The 21,603-nt window shown below is 37.5% G+C and overlaps 1 pseudogene; it reads right to left on the bottom strand.

Moving 5' to 3' along the window:
• Positions 1–2,110: 2,110 nt before the first annotated feature.
• On the bottom strand, positions 2,111–2,479 carry LOC118830277 (annotated as a pseudogene).
• Between the last annotated feature and the right edge of the window lie 19,124 nt (positions 2,480–21,603).

The raw sequence follows: 21,603 nt of genomic DNA, 5'->3' as shown, positions 1-21,603 counted from the left end.
AATCCCAAATTGTCTTCCAAAATTGTTGTGGGGATGCATAGCTTTACCAACAATGGACCCACCCTATGCCTATCTTCCTACAACCACTTCAGCCTTGAATGTTGCCATCTTTTATCGTCTTTGCCAATGTACAAGGTATGAGATAAAACCTGGAGGTTTTGATTTGCATGTCTCTTGTTATCAGTGATATGGAGCATTCTTTCAGGTGGTTAATTAGTTTTCACTTTTTCCTTTGAGAAGTGATTGCTCTTATCTTCTAATCACTTATCAATTGGAGTCTGAAATATATTTGTGTGTATATACACAAACATATATACACATATGTTTACGCAGGTATATATGTATGTGTACATATACCTGTATGTTTGTGTTTGTGTGTGTCTATTGTTAATTGTTTGTGTATCTTGGACACTTAACTTTTATCAGAGAAATCTGTTACTAAAATATTTTTCCTCATTTGACCATTTCCCATCTTATCCTGGGTATATTAATTTAGTTTGTGCAAAAACTTCTCAATTACCTGTAAACAAAATTATCCATTTCATTATTTTAATTACCTCTATCCCATGTCTGATAAATAATGCATCTCCTACCCCTTTTTTGATGGTCTTGTAGCACCAGTCTTTATTTTTGCTTTTGCAAACAAGTCGTATATACTCATTAACTAGACTGCCAAAATGCGGTAATATTGCTTTTCTCCATTACACTAAATAACTTTTACTAACAGTTGTAGCTATCTCACATTCATCTAAACATACAGGGATAACCTTAGCTGATCTCCTACATACATACTTAAGTCCAAGTGTATCACAATGAACTTTCTGTGGCACTCCATGAAAATAAGTTGTCAATCCCATGCAAGTAGCAGGAAGTACTTATCTTTGTTCAAGATATTAAGTAAACTGATATTGTTGAAAGCAGCTTTACCCCTTTGCTACATTCGCCTTTACAAAATGACATGCTTGGGGCAGCTAGGTGGTGCAGTGAGTAGAGCACTGGCTCTGGAGTCAGGAGAACCTGAGTTCAAATCTGGCCTCAGACATTTGACACATGTACTAGCTGTGTGACCTTGGGCAGGTTACTTAACCCCAATTGCCCTGCCAAAAAACAAACAAACAAAAAAAAAAAAACAAAAACCAAACAAACCCAAACAAAATGACGTGTGTAAACTAGTTGGAGGGGTTTTTATGATTACAGTGATAGCTGAAGTATGCTTACAATTAAAATTTTAATAAAGTATTTTAGTGAAGCAGTTACCTTTCCACTTGAAACATAATAAGTCAGACTATAGACTTAACCCAAAAAGTGCAAGGGATGAATTTTAATGCTCCAAAGCTCTAGGATAAGGTACTTTCTAACTGTATCAGACAAGACATATTCTGTGCAAATCTATAATGTAAAAAAGCCATCCCTCTGTTCTCAGGACTTTTCAGAAGCCAAATATTTAAAAGAAATGATTCAATTTACAAACACAATCCGTGGTTTTTCTCCGTATGACTATATAGGAAACAATAAATGACATTAAGAAAGTTGGTGGTTTACTAAGTTGGAATGCAGGCAGTAATTCCAGAATAAGCTACACTTTTTTAACTCCCCCTTTACCCTGTTTTGCTGCAACCACTGATGATAATTGGACTTTTAAAAAGTAGATATGACATTTAACAAGCCTACCAAAAGATACACAGTTAAAGAGAAACCTGCCTATAAAAGTTAGCAGTTTCCATGAACAAAGGCTGTTGTTTCACTAGATGCTTAAAAGTTACCAATGGAATTGAAATTGCAATTAAAAAAAACTGCAGAAATTCAAATGTCCATTTTATCGGCAACTTAGAATGCAAGGTATGTTTCTAACCCTAAAACTTAAAAACCAAGATATCCTAGGTGAAATAGGAGTTTTCCAAAGCTGTATTACATATGCTTTTGGAACTTAACATGTAATATTACACATGCATGTAACACAAGAGACAAATAAAATCCCTAAGGTGGTAGATAATACTTTTATTTTAGTGAATTGTAATTAGATGAACTGATCTCTCTCAGTTGGTAATATCCTTTTTTTTCCTGAGTGAGGGCTTAAAAATATTCTAGTATAGAAGCTTTGAACTAGATCTTACACTGAAGTTTTCTTTCCAAATGTCTCCTGGGAGGCATAGACCACATACAAGAAACCATCTGCATCCTTCTTGCTTTCATACACTTCAGAAAGAGGTATAGGAATGCTCACCATGCTGTGTCCATTCACCAAAAGGAAGAAAGCTCACTTAGCATTGAGCTGCAGGCACCTTCTAAGTATTTTGATTAGCTCATTCATGTTGACATAATCTGGTACAAAGAATTTGGTTTTATCCAGTACATAAAACTATTTCTAGACCATGTGTCTTTCTATGATCATCGGTGTCTCGGTAGGATGTTGCTTTCAATTAAGTCTCACACTTTCTGCTCTCTGCTGGCACTACTTGAAGATCTTCTCTGAAAACATCTTGAGTGGAGCAGAGAAGGGGAGGGGTGGAGAGGGACTTCAATGGGTCCTATGGGCTGACACAGAGACTTTCGAGGTGCCCCTCAGGCCACAAGGACTTCCCTATTGTAAATATTATTCTTTTTTCTTCTATTTTTAGTTTTCAACATTGACTTCCACAAGATTTTGAGTTCCAAATTTTCTCACCATCTCTCCCTTTCCCTCACCCCAAGACAGTTTGCATTCTGATTGAGCCTTCCCAAAATTTGCCCTCCCTGCAGTCACCGACCCCCTTCTCTTATCCCCTTCCCCTCTATTTTGCTGTAGGGCAATATAGATTTCTATACCCCATTGCCTGTATGTCTTATTTCCAAGTAGTGTGTAAAAACAATTTTTAACATTCCTTTTTAAAACTTTGATTTCCACATTCTTTCCCTCCCTTTCTCCCTCCCTTCCCATACACCCACCCACATTGAGAAGGCAAGCAATTAGATATAGGTTATACATAGGTAGTCATGCAAAACATTTCCATTACATTCTTGTTGTGGAAGACTAACTATATTTCCCTCCATCCTATCCCATTCCCCATTTATTCTATTCTCTCCTTTGACTTTGTCCCTCCTCAAAAGTGTTTGCTTCTGATTACCCCCTCCTCCGATTTGCCCTCATTTCTTTTGTCCTCCCCGTCCCCTTACCCCCTATTTTCCTGTAGGATAAGATAGATTTCCATACCAAATTGAGTGTGTATGTTACTCCCTCCTTAGGCCAAATCTGATGAGAGTAAGGTTCACTCATTCCCTCTCACCTTCCCTCTCTTCCCCTCCATTGCAAAAGCTTTCTCTTGCCTATTTTATGTGAGATAATTTACCCCATTCTACCTCCCCCTTTCTCTTTCTCCCAATATATTCCTCTCTCACCCCTTAATTTTATTTTTTAGATATCATCCCTTCATATTCAACTCACCCTGTGCTCGGTCTCTCTCTCTCTCTCTCTCTCTCTCTCTCTCTCTCTCTCTCTCTGTATATATATATATATATATATATATATATATATATATATATATATATATATATATATGTGTGTGTGTGTGTGTGTGTGTGTGTGTGTGTGTGTGTGTGTGTATGTATGTATGTATATTCCCTTCAACTACCCTAATACTTAGAAAGGTCTCATGAGTTACAAATATCATCTTTCCATGTAGGGATGTAAACAGTTCAACTTTAACAAGTCCCTTATGATTTCTTTTTCCTGTTTACCTTTTCATACTTCTCTCGATTCTTGTATTTGAAAGTCAGAGTTTCTATTCAGCTCTAGTCTTTTCATTGAGAATGCTTGAAAAACCTCTATTTCATTGAATGCCCATTTTTTCCCCTGAAGTATTGTACTCATTTTTGTTGGGTAGGTGATTCTTGGTTTTAATCCTAGCTCCTTCAACCTCTAGAATATCATATCCCAAGCCCTTCAATCCCTTAATGTAGAAGCTGCTAAATCATGTGTTATTCTGATTGTATTTCCACAATACTTGAATTGTTTCTTTCTGGCTGCTTGCAATATTTTCTCCTTGATCTGGGAACTCTGGAATTTGGCTACAATATTTGTAGGAGTTTTCCTTTTTGGATCTCTTTCAGGAAGCAATCAGTGGATTCTTTCAATTTCTATTTTACCCTCTGGTTCTAGAATATCAGGGTAGTTTTCCTTGATAATTTCTTGAAAGGTGATGTCTAGGCTCTTTTTTTGATCATGGTTTTCAGGTAGTCCAATAATTTTTAAATTATCTGTCTTGGATCTATTCTCCAAGTCAGTGGTTTTCCCAATGAAATATTTGACATTGTCTTCTACTTTTTTTCATCCTTTTGGTTTTGTTCTATAATTTCTTGAGTTCTCATAGAGTCATTAGCTTCCATTTGCTCCATTCTAATTTTTAAGGGATTATTTTCTTCAGTGAGCTCTTGGACCTCCTTTTCTATTTGGACCATTCTGCTTTTTAAGGCATTCTTCTCCTCATTGGCTTTTTGGACCGCTTGCCTTTTGGGTTAATCTATTTTTTAAAGTGTTATTTTCTTCAGCATTTTTGGGGTCTCCTTTAGCAAGCTGTTGACTCATTTTTCATGATTTTCTTGCATCACTCTCATTTCTCTTCCCAATTTTTCCTCTACTTCTCTTGATTTTCAAAATCCTTTTTGAGCTCTTCCATGGCCTGCAAGCTGTTCATATATTTTTGGAAGCTTTGGATTTTGCTGTCTTCTTCTAGTTGTATGTCTTGATCTTCCTTTCAACCAAAGTAAGATTCTATAGTGTGATGTTTTTCCCACTGTCTGCTCATTTTCCCAGCCAATTACTTTTTGCTCTTTGTCAAGGTAGGACTCTGCTTCCAAAGGGGAATGGGGGGATGGGATGGATGTACTGTCCCAAGCTTCAGGGGTTTAATCCAGGGGTTTTCAGAAATACTTCTAGAGACCTGGAAATTTTCAGTTCTCCCAAGGTGGTATGATAAAAGGAGAGGTGTTTACTCCTCTCATGGACTGTGTGCTGGCCTGTGAGTGACCTCAGGCACTCTTTTCTGCCTTGGAACTATGAAGAGGAGGGTTCCCTCTCCACTGCCACCAGAACCTTTGCCACACCATCACTCCTCCTCACCCCAGGACTGCCACCCACAACTGTGACTCAGATCAAAACATGGGAAAAGCAAGAGAATCCTGCCTTAGTGCCAGCAAGGACATGCCTGCAATTCCCCTCTGATCAGCTGCTTGACCCGCCCCCACCATCCGTGGGTCAAGAGCTCCAGAAGCAGCCACTGCTGCTGCTGCCATGGCCCCAGGGCTGGGGCCAGACCATGCTCCTCTCTAACACAAGTCTGACAGACTTTTCCTACTGACCTTCTAAGTTGTCTTTGGCATTTGGGAGTCAAGAAGTCTGGAAACTGCTGCAGCTGCTGGTGAATCAGTACCCTGATGCCTGCTCCAGCCTGTCTGTGCCAGCATGGCCCATGCTGGACTGTACTTTTCTCTCAGACTGGTGCTACAGACCTTTCCTGTCAACCTTCCATGTTGTCTTGGGCTGGAAATTTGTTTCATTCTATTGTTTTGTGGGGTCTGTGGCTCTAGAATTTATTTAGAGTAATTTTTGCAGATATTTGGGGGAGTTTGTGGGAGAGCTCAATTAAGTCCCTGCTTTTACTCCAATATCTTGACTCCCAGATCAACATCATTCTTTACTATAAGATATACACTGTTATACAAATTTCAAGATATATTTGTAATCAAAGAGGCATTGTGACTTGCTAGAAAGAGAGCAGGCCTCTTACATATAGTGGATGTGTGACCCTCACCTATTCATTTAACTTCTCAGTGCCCCAGACAGAGCTCTAGAATATAAATTGAAGAGAAGTTACCAATTTGTATTGGTGGAGAAGTTTTGGTAAAATCCCACTTTAACACTCACATTGTTAGTGTTGTGGTTGTGTGATGTATTGTGGTGGAACTATCTCAAAGAATTCAGAGTCAGACAACCTCTAATCCAAGTACAGGCATTCATTGAGATTGACTCCTGTCATTAAGTGGGCTAAGTTCTAAGAGGAACCAACAACTCCAGAGAAGGCAAGATGGAGTTTTATAGGGTAGAGATGCAATTACATAACAGAAATTATGAATATTAAAAAGGCAGGAGGGGTTTGTTAAGGGATCAGGTAATAGAGGAGGGGTCCCAGCCACAGTGGTGCCCATGCAATTACCCACAATGCATACAGAAAAAACTGATGGGGGGCATATGTAGGTATGATAATGATATTATAATAAGCCTCTCTACATCATAAGGTCATTCTAGGCCAGTTCTTTACTATTACTGTGCAGGGTTCTACTTAAGCAAAGTATCTTTTATTGTTTTGGGGTCCACATCTTGCTCAGGCTGTTTTCTGTTTGGCTGAATGTTGTGGTCCTAGATGTGGTTGTGGTTGAGTACTTGTACACACTTTCTGTTTCTGTGGGAAATATAAAAAATGGGTCTGGGGGCAGTGGCTAGCTAGAGGCAGTGGCTGGGATCCTATCACGTGGACACACCTGCTGTTTCTCTGAGAAATATGAGTTCATGGACACACCTGTTGTTCTAGTGAGCAGTGAGGCATATACGAAGATGTTAAGATATTGAGTATGTGGATGGGGTAGGGGTTGGGGGAGTGAGTGGCTAGGTAGGTATAGTGGGCCTGCTGTTCAGTGGGGCCTATAAGGAAGTTAGTATATCAGGGCTGGGGGCAGCTTTATTAGAATTCCATCATTAGGACCTCATGAGTTGGGGACATTTTTATTTTTCTAAACCTCTCATCCTATTGGTATTTCAAAGAATAGTAACATTAGTTTCAACCACAGGTGTAGATTGGACCATGTTACTGCCCTGTTCTAACATCTTCAGTGGCTACTTATTAATTCTGTGATAAAATATAAAATATTCACTCTGGCATTTAAAGCCCTCAACTATATGGTTACATTGACCATTTTATATTTACCATATTATACTCTTTCATTCAGTCTCTGACTCCAATTGTCCAACTGGATTTTTCCCCATATCTGACATTTCATTTCCCATCTCTGTGCCTTATTACAGGTGTCCCAAAAGCCTAGAATTTATTCCTTTCTCATCTTTGATTTGTAGAATCCTGAACTTTCTTTGAAAGCACAGGACAATCTTTGCTGATCTTCCTCCCTTCCCAAGTTGTTAATGCTCTCTCTCTCTCTCTCTCTCTCTCTCTCTCTCTCTCTCTCTCTCTTTATTGACATTAAACCAGGGTAGATGTATTTATTTCCTATTTATCTATATTCATATTGTTCCCCTCCCAAATAAAATGTTAGTTCCTTCTGAGTAAGATCTGTTTCATTTTTGTGGCTGAATTCCCAGTGCCTAGTCCAGTGCTTTGCAGATAGTAGGTACTTAATAAGTGTTTATCGAATGGACAGGAAAGGTCTTCCCTCTTTTTGCCTACTAAGAATTTCTACCAGCAAAAAAAAAGGAATAAAGGAAAATTTTCCATGTTTCCCATATTTGTATTTCTATTTGATATGATTGCTCTGATCTGTAAAGAGTAAGATTTTAAAACATTCCTTTCAAGAATTCCAAACCACATTTATATACATATTCATGTATACATTTGTATATACATAATCTATAAATGTATGTATTTACATGCATATGTGTAAATATATGCACACACACACACATATATATATATTGCATGTGTATGCATGTATGTGTGCACACATGTGGAAATTCCTTTATTTTCAATGAGACACTGGTTGAACACATATTAGTGGCAAAAGGGCTATGAAACTCAAGCCTCCTGACCAGTTCTAGTGGTTTTTTTCTGACTTAAGGAAGAAAACCCAAAGGCTGTGGAAGCCTCCTGTGACTTTTTGTGAGCTTAAACTCAAAACTTTGAGGTGGGAGCAGAATACAGCCTAGAAATGAAAGAGCCAACACAAATTAAATATATCTAACATAATTACACTTTCAAGAAACCCCCTCCTGGATTACTTGTGTTCCATAGAATAATGATGGGTATTAATATGTGACATAAAACCTACAAGATTGCTATTTTCTTTTTTAGGTATTATTACTGCATTTTATTTTATTTTTTGAATTTTATCATTTTTATTTAATATTTTAGTTTTCAACACTGATTTCCACAAAATTTTGAGTTACAAATTTTCTCCCCATTTCTACCCTCCCTCCCATTCCAAGATGGCATATATTCTGATTGCCTCATTCCCTACTCAGCCCTCCCTTCTGTCATCCCACTCCCCGCATCCCCTTTCCCCTTAATTTCTTTTGCGCAGGGTAGATTTCTATGCCCCATTCCTTATATATCTTGTTTCCCAGATGCATGCAAAAACAACTTTTTTCAAGCATCTGCTTTTTAAAACTTTAAGTTCCAAATTCTCTCCCCTCTTCCCTTCCCACCCACCTTCCCTAGGAAGGCAATCAATTCAACATAGGTCACACATGTATGATTATGCAAAACACTCCCACAAATAGTCATGTTGTGAAAGACTAACTATATTTCCTTCCATCCTATACCATCTCTCTTTATTCAACTTTCTCCCTTGACCCTGTTCCTTTCCAAAACTGCTTGCTTTTGATTACCTCCTCCCCATCTGCCCTCCCTTCTATCATCCCCCCTTTTTTATCCCCTTCCCCTTACTTTCATGTGGGGTAAGATACCCCATTGAGTGTGTATGTTATGCCTTCCTCTAGTCAAATCCAATGAGAGCAAGATTCACTCATTCGCCCTCAGCTGCCCCCTTTTCCTTTCCAACAAAACTACTTTTTCTTGCCACTTTTATGTGAGATAATTTACTCCATTCTATCTCTCCCTTTCTCCCTCTCAATATATTCCTCTATCACCCTTTAATTTAATTTTATTTTTTAGATATCATCCCTTCATATTCAACTCACCCTGTGCCCTCTGTCTATATATATATATCTTCACTTCAACTACCCTAATACTGAGAAAGGTCTCATGAATTACACATATCATCTTTCCAGGTAGGAATGTAAACAAAACAGTTCAGCTTTAGAAAGTCCCTTATGAATTCTGTTTCTTATTTAACTTTTCATGCTTCTCTTGATTTCTTGTGTTTGAAAGTCAAATTTTCTATTCAGCTCTGATCTTTTCACTGAGAAAGCTTGATAGTCCTCTATTTTATTGAAAATCCATATTCTGCCTTGAAGCACGATACTCAGTTTTGCTGGGTAGGTGATTCTTGGTTTTAATCCTAGCTTCTTTGACCTCTCGAATATCATATTCCAAGCCCTTCGATCCCTTAATGTAGAAGCTGCTAGATCTTGTATTATCCTGATTGTGTTTCCACAACACTCAAATTGTTTCTTTCTGGCTGCTTGCAATATTTTCTCCTTGATCTCGGAGCTCTGGAATTTGATGACAATATTCCCAGGAGTTTTCCTTTTGTGATATTTCTCAGGAGGCAATTGGTGGATTCTTTCAATCACTGTTTTACCCTCTGGCTCTAGAATATCAGGGCAGTTCTCCTTGATAATTTCTTGAAAGATGATATCTAGGCTCTTTTTTTGATCACGGCTTTCTGGTAGTCCAATAATTTTTAAATTATCTCTCCTGGATCCATTCTCCAGGTCTGTGGTTTTTCCAATGAGATATTTCACATTGTCTTCCACTTTTTCATTCCTTTGGTTCCATTTTATAATATTTTGATTTCTCATAAAGTCACTAGCTTCCACTTGCTCCAATCTAATTTTTAAGGTAGTATTTTCTTCAGTGGTCTTTTGGACCTCCTTTTCCATTTGGCTAATTCTGCCTTTCTCCTCATTGGCTTTTTGGGGCTCTTTTTAAAATTTGGGTTAGTTTATTCTTTTTTTTTTAGATTTAATGATTTTTATTTTTTATTTTTTTAATTTTCAGCATTGATTTCCACAAGAGCTTGAGTTACAAATTTCCTCCCCATTTCTACCCTCCCCCCACTCCAAGATGGCATATATTCTGATTGCCTCATTCCCCAGTCAGCCCTCCCTTCTATCACCCCACTCCCCACGCATCCCTTTTCCCCTTACTTTTTTGTAGGGCAAGATAGATTTCTATGCCCCATTGCCTGAATATCTTATTTACCAGTTGCATGCAAAAACAATTTTTTTGAGCATCTGCTTTTAATACTTTGAGTTCCAAATTCTCTCCCCTCTTCCCTCCCCACCCACTCTTCCTAAGAAGGCAAGCAATTCTACATAGGCCACACATGTATCATACGCAAAACACTCCCATAAATAGTCATGTTGTGAAAGACTAACTATATTTCCCTCCCGCCCATCATGTCCTGATTTCTCATAAAGTCACTAGCTTCCACTTGCTCCAGTCTAATTTTTAGGGTAGTATTTTCTTCAGTGGTCTTTTGGACCTCCTTTTCCATTTGGCTAATTCTTCCTTTCAAGGCATTCTTCTCCTCATTGGGTTTTTGGAGCTTTTTTGACATTCATGTTAGTCCATTTTTTAAGGTGTTACTTTCTTCAGTATTTTTGGGTCTCCTTCAGTATGTCATTGACTTGTTTTTCATGGTTTTCTTGCATCACTCTCATTTCTCTTCCCAATTTTTCCTCTACTTCTCTTACTTGCTTTTCCAAATCCTTTTTGAGCTCTTCCATGGCCTGAGACCATGTAGGCTCTTTGACTTTCTTGACTTGTTCTGGCTGTATTTTTGTATCTTCTTTGTCACCAAAAAAAAAAAAAAAAAGATTCCAAAGTCTGAGTCTGAATCTGAGTCCATTTTCACTGCCTGTCCATGTTCCCAGCCAACTACTTGACTCTAGCTTTTTGACAGGGTATGACTGCTTATAGAGTAGCGAGTGCTTTGTCTCAAGCTTTAGGGTCCAAGCGCTGCTGTTTTCAGAGCTACTTCTACTCCGCCATCACCACAGGCTCTGTCACAGCAGCACACCTCCTCCCCCAAGAACCACCAACCAGAATTGCAATCCAGATCCAAGCAGGGCACAGCAAAAGAAACTGCCTCTGTGCCCACACAGCTCTCCTTATACTCCTGTTCTGATCTGCTGCTAGATTCCTCCCACTGTGTGAGCCAGGGACTCGTGAAGCAGCTGATGCTGGTGCTCTGGAAGCAGTTTCAGGAGCTTCCCACTGCTGCCACCAGCACCACTCCACCACCTCTGCCACCCTCAGGGATGGGGCCAGACTGCTCTTACCTGGAGCCCACAGTTTCCCAATAACCTGCTATTTGGCATGGGTTGAGAAGTCTGGTAACTCAAGATTGTTATTTTCATCAACTTTCCCTAGACTTAACTTTTGCTGTCAGGAATTTTTTTTCTGGGAATATCCAATACAAAAACATTTATCCCTACTATGCACAAGGCACTATACTTAGCAGTAGGGTTACAATTGATAATTAAGAAAAAACAATCCCTGCCCTCAAGGAGCTTATAATCTAAAGGGAGAGAAAACATATTAAAGGAATCAGGAAGTGGGGGATTGGACAGTACCCTCAAATATGGGGCATCTTGTTCTGTGGAGTTGAAAGTAGGCAAAGTAGCATATGCAAAGTGAGAAGAATTGTGAGTTCAATTTGTACCCTCTATAAAGAAGGCATTGGGAGGAGTTTGGTCCTCCTCCCTTCAGCTTTTCATTGAGGCAGGCAAGGCTGAAGGAGGTGGTGTCAATAAAGGCCTGAGTTAGCAACATGGTGGTAGTTGAAGAAGGGAAGCTCAAGAAATCCATCACGTAGTTATTCAATTTTAGGTGGGGGGAGGAATTATAAAAAAATGCAGGGACTATATAAGGGGGAAAATCAAAAGTGAGATTTTAAAAGTCAATGCACAAGAATCCTGGGGATAATTTTAAAAATACTGTCTTGGAAGCCCTGGAAAAATGCATGCCAAAGATTTATAAAAATACCCTCTGAAAAATCCCCTGCATGTCTAAGCAGCAGAGTCAATGAAATTATCTTAGAAAAAAAAATTCTCTTTTAAAAAATGCAAAGAAATACCAGTAAAAACAGGGAAGTCAAAAAATTCTGACAGTATGCTAAAACAAGGTGGCCAAAAGTATTTAAAGAAATACTTTGTAAGAGTTTTTTTTTTCTTTAATCAATAAAAAGAGGTTTTAAAAATATGTTGAAGGAAGGAAAAGAGAATTAGTGGGAATAAAAGTCAACTCACCCAACATCAATTAGGTACTTATTGTATAAAAAGCACTAGTGTAATGCTGGGTACAAAAATGAACACAATCTTTTGGGGAAGTAGCATGGATAAATGGAAATATAATCTGATTTGTCCTCAAAGGACTTGGATTCATACTCTCCAATCCCTAGCCTCTTCTTCCTCATGCACAGACTTGGCCAATTGAATCCCTGGGTGAATTTGAGCAAGTTATTTGCCAATACTTAATTAAGAAAAGCATTCCCTGTCCTCAAGGAGTTTATCATCTAAAGGGAGAGAACATACATAAAAGGAGTCAGGAAGAATGTGAAGGGCCTGGACTAAAAGACCTCTAATGCCACCTCTGGCCATAAATCTAGGGTCTTATGAAGATGGACTGGTCTTTCAAATTGTGGACAATTATGTGTCATATCACCCCACTTAAAATTTAGTGGGGTAAATACATACGTATATGTATGTGTATGCATGTGTATGTATATGGATGTGTATGTATATGGATGTGTATGTATATGCATGTGTATGTATATGCATGTGTATGTATATGCATGTGTGTATATGCATGTGTGTATATGCATGTGTGTATATGCATGTGTGTATATGCATGTGTGAATGTGTATGTGTGTGTATGTGCACGTGCACATACATAACATATGCATACAGGGTAAAGATATATATGCATATATACATATATGTATATATAAACATATATGTATCTATATATATAAACATTTGTAATTCATCAGGATACAAAAGGTGTCGTATACAGATAAATAATGCTATATTGGAGGGGGGAGGGTTAGGGAACATCTAATGGAAGAGGTAAGATTTAAGAATTCATGGAATTTCTACTAGTGGAGATGAAGCGAAGGAAATTCAAGGTGGGAAAAACAATATAAGCAAAATCATGGAGGTGGAAAGGTACAGATTGTGTGTAGGAATTGTGTGTAGGTGATGCACGCTAGAGAGTGGAACTCAGATTTGAGAAGATTCCAGTACAAATCCTGCCACAGATATTTAGAAATGTGACCATGGACAAATCATTAAACCTTTCTTGTCCTCAGTTTCCTCATCTATAAAAGGGAGGGGGCAGATAATAACACTTGCATTTTACCTTATAAGGTTGTTTCAGTATCAAATTAGCATGTAAAGAGTTTTCCACAAATTAAAACACTACATAAATGGTAGCTATTATGATAGGGGAATGGTAGGTTATCAGTCTTGATTAGTGTGTCAAATGAAAAACTGGGAAAGGACGTTATTACCACACAATGAAAGTCCTTGACTTCCACCTTTTAGAGTTTTGTTTCTTTGTTTGTTTCTTTGTTTGTTTCTTTGTTTTTAATCCTAAAGACAAATAAGAACTGCTCTTTGTTCAAGGGAAATAACATGATCCCATGATTGTGGGATAAAGATTATGCTTGGATGATCAATACAGTGGTCCAAGACAAATACAAAGGACTCATGATGAAAAAATGCTCCCCACCCCCAGAGAGTGAACTGATGAACTCTGAGGGCAAATTCAATTATTATTTTCTCACTTTATTACTTTTTTAAAAAATATATGGCTAATATGGAAATATGTTTTGCGTGATTTCACGTGTATAATTGATACCATTTTGCTGTTTTTTTTTTCCCAGTGCTGGGGGAGGGTGTTGGAGGAAGGGACAATATTTGGAACTTAATTTAAAAAGAAAAGAATGTTAAAAATAAATAAATAATATTGAAATGTTAATTTAAAAAAATATGGTTGTGGAAAAAAAGATAATAGCTAACATATAGTGCCTACTTTACTATCTTGTTTGATCCTCACAACAACCCTGTAAAGTAGGTGCCCTTATTACCTCCATGTGACAGATTAGGAAAATACGGCAGACAGAGGTTAAGTGACTTGCCCAGGGTTACAATGCTAAATGTGTAAGGCTAGGTTTAAATTCAGGTAGTCAGAAACTACGTGACCTCTTAGAAATAAAGAAAGGGTCCTGAGTAATCATGGAATCATAGGATCATAGATTTAGAGATGGATAGGATATTAAGGGTCAACTATTCTAACCCCTTCCTTTTAGAGGTGGATCTAAGAGGTTACATGAATTTTCCAAGGTCACCTAAGTAGTGAATAGAACCCCGAAGACTCACTCCCATATCATATGACCACAAATCCAGCTCTTTCCTGTACAACACTAAGTATTTATCCATGGAGGTGGGGGAAGGATATAACGGAGATTGTAAAACTTGGGAAAGTTTTATGTCAATCAGCTATCGATGTTTTGGATGCTCTAAGTCAGACTGACAAAACAAATACACAAAATTCACCAGGAGGAGCTCGCCAGTATCCACCTTGCTGTTTTGAAGCAACTCCAGGATGCAACTGGGATCTGTTAGCCAAAATGCATCACCTGTCATTATTAACAATCACTGTGCTTGAAGGCTGCTGGATCACAAGTATGATCCTATTAGAAAAACACAACAACACAAACAGATGAAAACAGATCAACTTCCATAGTTGTAGATGACCTTGTATCAACTGTGTTTTCATTGTTAGCAGTCTGAGCTTCTCCAACACTTTACACTGCTCCGAAGCAGATTTCTGCTGCTGGAACCATCACATCTGACACCAAACCCATGTTGATCCTACTCTCTTATTCTCACTGAGATGTGGAAAAACCTTCTTCCCATTAGTTCAGCTGAGAAAGGTAAGATTTTTTTTCCAAACCACAATTTTACTTGAGAAGGAAGAGAAAAGAAAAAAATACAGAAGTATGTAGAAAGATAATTTATTTTGAAGCAGAAAGGGACATTACAAGTCTCCCTTCTTTTTTAAAGAGTGCTAGTGAAGTCTGATTTGGCTGAAAGGTATGATGAGTGAAGAAAAGTAATATAAAATAGGGAGACAAAGGTACATGGTAGCCAGACTCTGGAGAGCCCAAGGAATTTATATACACACATACATACATATATACATGTACACATATGTATATATATGTATATATATATATATATTTGTGTGTGTGTGTGTATATATATATATATATATATATATATATATATATATATATATATATATATATATATACATTTTTTTTCTACAGAGAATGGAGAGCCAAAGAAGGCTTTTGAGCAAGGGAGTGACATAATCAGACCTATGATTTTTGATAACTACTTTGGCAGTTGTGATGAATAAAAAGAAAAATTAAAGAAAAATAGACTCAGGGAGCCCAATGAAGAGGGAGGCTACCAAAAAAGAACAGATAAGAACTGATTGGGTGTTGAACTCCAGTCGCACTAAATGTTAAAGCCCTATATAAATGTGAGCTCTTATTATTGCTAAATATGTGTCATGCCCCTCTGGTCCTGATTACATTAATTTGTGTGCTATACTAATAAGAACTCTTTCCCCTCCTCTCCCCCTTCCACCCACCATCTAACTTGTGTCCAAGTCCTAGAAGAAGAAAGCACAGAAGTTACTTCCTAAGCTGTACTCCAACAATTTCTCCTTCAGACTTTGTATCATTGTGCTTGGTTCAGACTCCTTAGAAGATATACTCTCGTGTGTGGGGGTGGGGGAGTGGGGATGGAGAATCAGTAGGGAATTTCTTGCTATATATAATCTAAAGATCAGGCCTACATTCAAGTGTTGGCAGTGAGAGAGGAAAGGAAGGGGAAGACCATAAGTCCCAATGAAAATGCTAAAAAGTGGATTAACTTGATTAATTTAGAAAGTTAACTATGAAAATAATGATGATTGTATTCAACAGTAAGGCACAGGCTTTGCCAATCCTATCCTATCCTCGAAGTTCTACTGCATGCACCAAGGACAGGACATTGTGTTAATTCCCTCTTCTGTGCTAGGTATATGACTGGAGTGGTTTCGGTACTGAGGATTCTATCCTCTAACATAGTAGTCGGTCTTTTCTCACATTCATCATTTTTTAAAAATTCCCCACCCTGGCATCCTACAGGTATTTTTACTTCTGATTTAGATCATGACTCACATCTAGGATTTCCCTAAAAAATGGCAGGGGAAGAGGAGGGAAGAGTAATTAAAAAATATTCATTGTACAGTATGAGTCAGGAATAGGACAGGTAATGTATTCCCCCACACGTAAGAAATACTAAGCATAAAAGACTCACAGTGTGCATTCAACAGAATGACTTCACCATGACTCAGTAACAACCTATGCATACTCTCATAGTCTATGAGGCTGATTTTTAAAACATCAAAACACAAAGGAATTCAAAGTACTAATAATTAGGCACTTTCCGTCCTATTCTAACTCTGAACTGTCCAAACTCTTGGTAATTTATTTATTTATTTTTATATGATGGCCATGATGTGGTCAATCCTTCTATTGATAGATGTATTCTGCAATGTAGGTGCTTCTCCTGCCACCAACACCCTACAACCTGTTAGGACCCACACACAGTTTGCTCTGACAGAAATATTGGTCAGGAACTAGCAGAGATCAAGCCAGTGGGGCACCAATCAGACTTTGCCCTTGATCTGACCACTTTGGGAACACTGAAAGCTTTTAGGTCCAGTCTGTTCCTGAAATCTTGGAATAACATACCATTTAATACTCCAAGAAAAGAGGAGTGAGATCAGCCCAGACATTGCCTTCGGAAATGTACATATCCTGGCTCCAATATAAAGTCCAAAGTAAAAAAAAAAATTGAGCAGGAAGAATGAATAAAGAAAAAGATTCCCATTATAAAAAGCCATTGTAGTGACAAGGATACTCAAAACAAAAACTAGAAGAGAAGGATTCTGAAAAGTCTACAAGCAAAGCCTCAATAAAAAAACAAAAACAAAACACAAAAAAAAAACAAACAAAAAACCCTTGGCTACACATTCAATTAGAATTTCTAAAACAGTTGAAACTCTGTGTGTGTGTGTGTGTGTGTGTGTGTGTGTGTGTGTGTATGTATAAGGGGAGAAAGAGAGAGAGAGAGAGAGAGAGAGAGAGAGAGAGAGAGAGAGAGAGAGAGAGAGATACATTCCCATTCAGAGCCTACAAATGTCCCTAGGGCATTTTGCAAAAATCAAACCATCTCCAAAGGCTGAAGAGTTGCTACTATTAAGGTTATTAAAATAGAGCCATAAAGCCCAAAAAGCACTCCCACCCAAAAAAACACAAACCCCAAAACAATAAGTCCTCAAAATAAACAACAGGAACATCACCATTACATGCCCCTCAAGGTGCCTGCTTTCAACAGGAGAGTGTTCCTATAGATGCATGTGTTCTGATATGTTTGATTAAATATCCACTCATTGAGAAGAATAATTTAATTGCTTTTAAATGAAGGCAGTTGCACAAACTAACAATTAACACTGCTTCCAGGTAGAGGTTTTGTCAGTCCTGCTTTAATAAATAGAATTACCTGTACTTAGCCCATTGTTTGTATGAAAACAAGAGCTGCTAAATTACTTAAAAAGAGTTTATTCTCATAGGGAGGTTAAGCATCTCCCCCCTGCAACCTCATTCACATTCATAATGTGTATTACAAATTATTTTTTCATAAACCATGCGATATTAAACTTCAGCTCATCCCCTTCATGTTTGCCTCAATATTTTAGTGAATCCAGGAGCTCATTGGCATCGATGGAGACAGTTCCATTCTTCCTCATCCTGTGATATTACTGTTCATTTTTTAAAACTCATCCATAGTGGATCTTCCCAACACAACGGAGGACTGCCTCTGAATCTTTTAATATTTTGTCAAGACTAGTACAACACTGAGGCTGTACATGAGTTATCCATTGGTTTTCTTATGTGACTAAATGACCTCTTTTTCTGGTCATACTGTTCTTGATAACATATTATGCCATGTTATGCAGGCACATTATCTTTGATAATATTCTGTAAGTCACTTATACTAACCATTTATAATTGCATTGTCCTTTTGGCCTCCTGCGATTGTGATTCTTCTTATATCGTAGTATTTCATTCGTAGTCATATAAAATCACTGGGACAACAGTGGCATTGAAAAGATTTGTATTGTGTTCAGGGAATCATTTGAGATAATTGAATATGCTATGGAATATCTGTATTCAATTCTGTTTCTAGTTCAATGAGAACATAATGTGTGTGTATACATATATATATATGTATATGTATATACACACATATATACATACGTATAGACATACATATATACATATATGTATATATGTGTATACATATACACATTAACTGAATTTAATTACTATGACAAGAATTCTTTAAATATCTACTGGATCACTGGCACAGTGCTAGTCAGTGCATTCACAAAGAGAAAAACAAAAGCAAAAATGAAATCCCTAACCCTCAAAGAGTTTATGTTTCCCTGGGGGAAGACCATATTTCACAGGTATTTGAATACAAAACATCAATCAATCAATAAACATTTATTACACACCTACTATGTGCCAAGTAGTGTGCTAAGCTGTGCAAAAGAAGAAAAAGAGGAAAAAGTACAGAATTTTAACGACAGCCCTAAGATTTAAGGAGATCTACAAAGGCCTGATGTTGGAGATGGCTCTGAAATTCAGTGTACTGACCTCATACATCATCAGCTAGGCAATACACATTGTTCATCCTCCAGGTGACTAGATTAGAACTGAATAATAACAAATTCTATATTATTGGGTTCCAATCAGTAGAGTTTTGTGTTTTATTGGGAAAACTAGTGTTTATTTTTCTTAAAGCCTATTACGTAGTTTAATTTCACTCCAATAGAAGACATGTTCGGCTGCTATGGAAACTATTTTTCTTAACATTTCGCAAACTTTAACAGTTAAAGAATTCATATTTTTCACACCTTGCAAAACAATACTGTTTTATAAAGGAGGAAAAAAATCATAAACAAGTGCAAAAAAATAAGCCCAAGATATGTCTTTTTTTATACCATTCAATGGTATTTAAAATCCTCTGTTACATTTTATTGAAGAAATTTTTTTTTTAAAATAAAATCCCTTATTTTAATGAGGGACAACCTCAATATAGCACATTTATAGTTTTTTTTTTTTTTATTTTCTGAATGTTGACCACCTTTGCCTCCTCATGTCTTCTTCTTGGATTCAAAAAGAAAAAAAAATTGCACACAATCTGGACAGAAATAAACTTGACCTAACTACTAAATAACAACATTGGCATCAGATACCCAGAGGTGGCAATAAACTCAAGGTTAACAGATTCTTTAAAAAACCAACTACACAGTCTTTGAGGAGGGTCACTACAACAGATTGGATCAAACATCTAGTTCTATGCTCATCAATTTCAAAGTGATTACTGCATTGTAGAATTACAGCCCACACTTACTTCGATGTAAAAGGACATGTTTTTGTCAGAACAGTTTCCTGGTAATATAATATCAAAGAAACCAAATGAAGCTGTAAGAGAAAAAACAAATACATACCTGAATTCTAACAGCTGAACACGTTCAAATATTGAAGAGAAATTTGGTAAGTAGTATGGAAATAAAAGCAGTATGGTGTAGGGGACAGAAGGCCAGCCTTACAGTAACGAGGACCTGGGTTCAAGTATTGCTTCTGACAGATCCTAGCTATATAACTATGGACAACTTAAATTTTTCAGAGTATGTCATGGGTCTTTACCATAAATAAATAAGCAAATGAATAAAAATAAATGGGGGAGAGAAGGGAGAGAGAGAGAGAGAGAGAGAGAGAGAGAGAGAGAGAGAGAGAGAGAGAGAGAGAGAGAGATTGAGATTTCATGTCAGAAGAACTGAGTTCAAAACCTGACTTTCCTACTTACTATCCATGTGGCTTTTGTAAAATTATTTAACCTCTATAAGTCTCAGTTTCCTTATTGGATAAATGAGGAAATCCAGTCAATGACCTTTAAAGTTCATCCTCAATCTAAATCAATAGTCCTATAAAGCTATGGAACATTAATGGAATATGAAGATCTTCCCTGTCCATTAATAGGCCCATGTGACAACATGTGTTCAGTCACAGCTGTGATACATCTTGAGTCACACAGAGCCCATTGGGAGAGGAACTTGCCCAAAGAGGAGCTTGTTTAGAGGGAGGCTTGCTTACTAGGAGGCTTGCTTGTAGGAAGGCTTTCACACTTTTTGGTACTAAGCTAATTAAGCACTGAGTCAGGAGAGTTGTGATGCCTTCTGGCTCTGTGCCTATTAGTCAAAAGTGTATAGATATTCTGAGGTGAGATTTTGCTTTGGGGGTTCACTCATGAGAAGGACCTTTTGATTCCCTAGATGATACTCTGAGCAGCCATTTGTTAAGAGCCTCCCAGAACACTGAGATGTTAGTGCTCCCTCATCTAGTGGTGTATGTAGATGGTTGTATTACTTTGTTCAGACAGTTGGAGCCCTGTCTGTTGAATCTCCGTGCTAATTTCTCTGCTTGTATTTTCTACTTATCTGTAATTAGAGTAAGATTGTTGACTCTAAAAGTTGTCTTTCCTTTATGAAAGCAGATCAAAGAACCTGTGCTAGCAGGCTATCCTGGGTGTGTCAGGGTGTTTGATGTTACAAGCTATCATATCAAAGATTCAACTATAGTAAAGAAATTTAGGATGCTGAAATAACGAATAACTTGATTTTTCTTCTAAGATTATTTTAGTGTCTGAAAAGCACACCTTTATAGATGTCTTCCTTTATAGGAACAGAAACTGGAACCTCAGCTCATTACGCTTGGCATCTAATGCTCTGCCTGGTTTCAATTCCATAGAACAAAATGCCCCTACATCAGATACTCCCTCTTGTCTTCTTCTCCTAATCCCCCCATCTGCTTTTCTGCCACCTTTTGTGTGTTGTGTTCTCCTAATAGATTGAAACACCTTGAAGGCAGAGACAGCTTTTCTTTTTATTAATTATATGCCTGGTACATAGTGCCTGGTACATAGTAGGTGCTTGATAAATGTTTATTGGATTGGATGTATGATTGGGAAAAACATTGTGGGTTGATCATAGCAACAGAAACACACAACAGATAGACAAGCCCTGTATGGGCTTTATTGATACCCATGAAATCAAGAGATCAAGAGAGAAGGGACATTGAGTGGTAGCCTTGTGGAAGATTTGGGGGAAGACATGGGCAAGAGTCTAACAAGATGGAAGTATATGAATGTCTCACGATCAATATCACTGGGGAGAATATCTATTTCAGTAAGACTATGGACAATTCAAAGTATTCAAGAACATTCACTCTTTTACATTATTCCCTTTGCTTTTCTATAACTAATCAACCAAGAAGAATTCATTAAGTGCCTAGTATGTTCCAGGCATTGAATAAAAGAACAGAAATGTTCTTAATCCAAACTTTATCCCAGTGAGATGGGCAACAGAGGGAGAGGGGAATAGTGTGAAAAGATTCATTCATAAGTGAAAATGCCTTGTAAAAGTTAAATTTTGTATTGTCTTTAGTTCTGCATATGTTTTGAGGGATTCTAAAACAAACAAAAACCCCATTCCATTCCACAGGGAAAATTATATCCTTAGGGAA

The sequence above is a fragment of the Trichosurus vulpecula genome, chromosome 8, assembly GCF_011100635.1.
Source record: "Trichosurus vulpecula isolate mTriVul1 chromosome 8, mTriVul1.pri, whole genome shotgun sequence".
NCBI classification, from domain to species: domain Eukaryota; kingdom Metazoa; phylum Chordata; class Mammalia; order Diprotodontia; family Phalangeridae; genus Trichosurus; species Trichosurus vulpecula.
The sequence above is the reverse complement of the archived record's forward strand: the minus strand, read 5'-3'. Positions and strand labels throughout refer to the sequence as shown.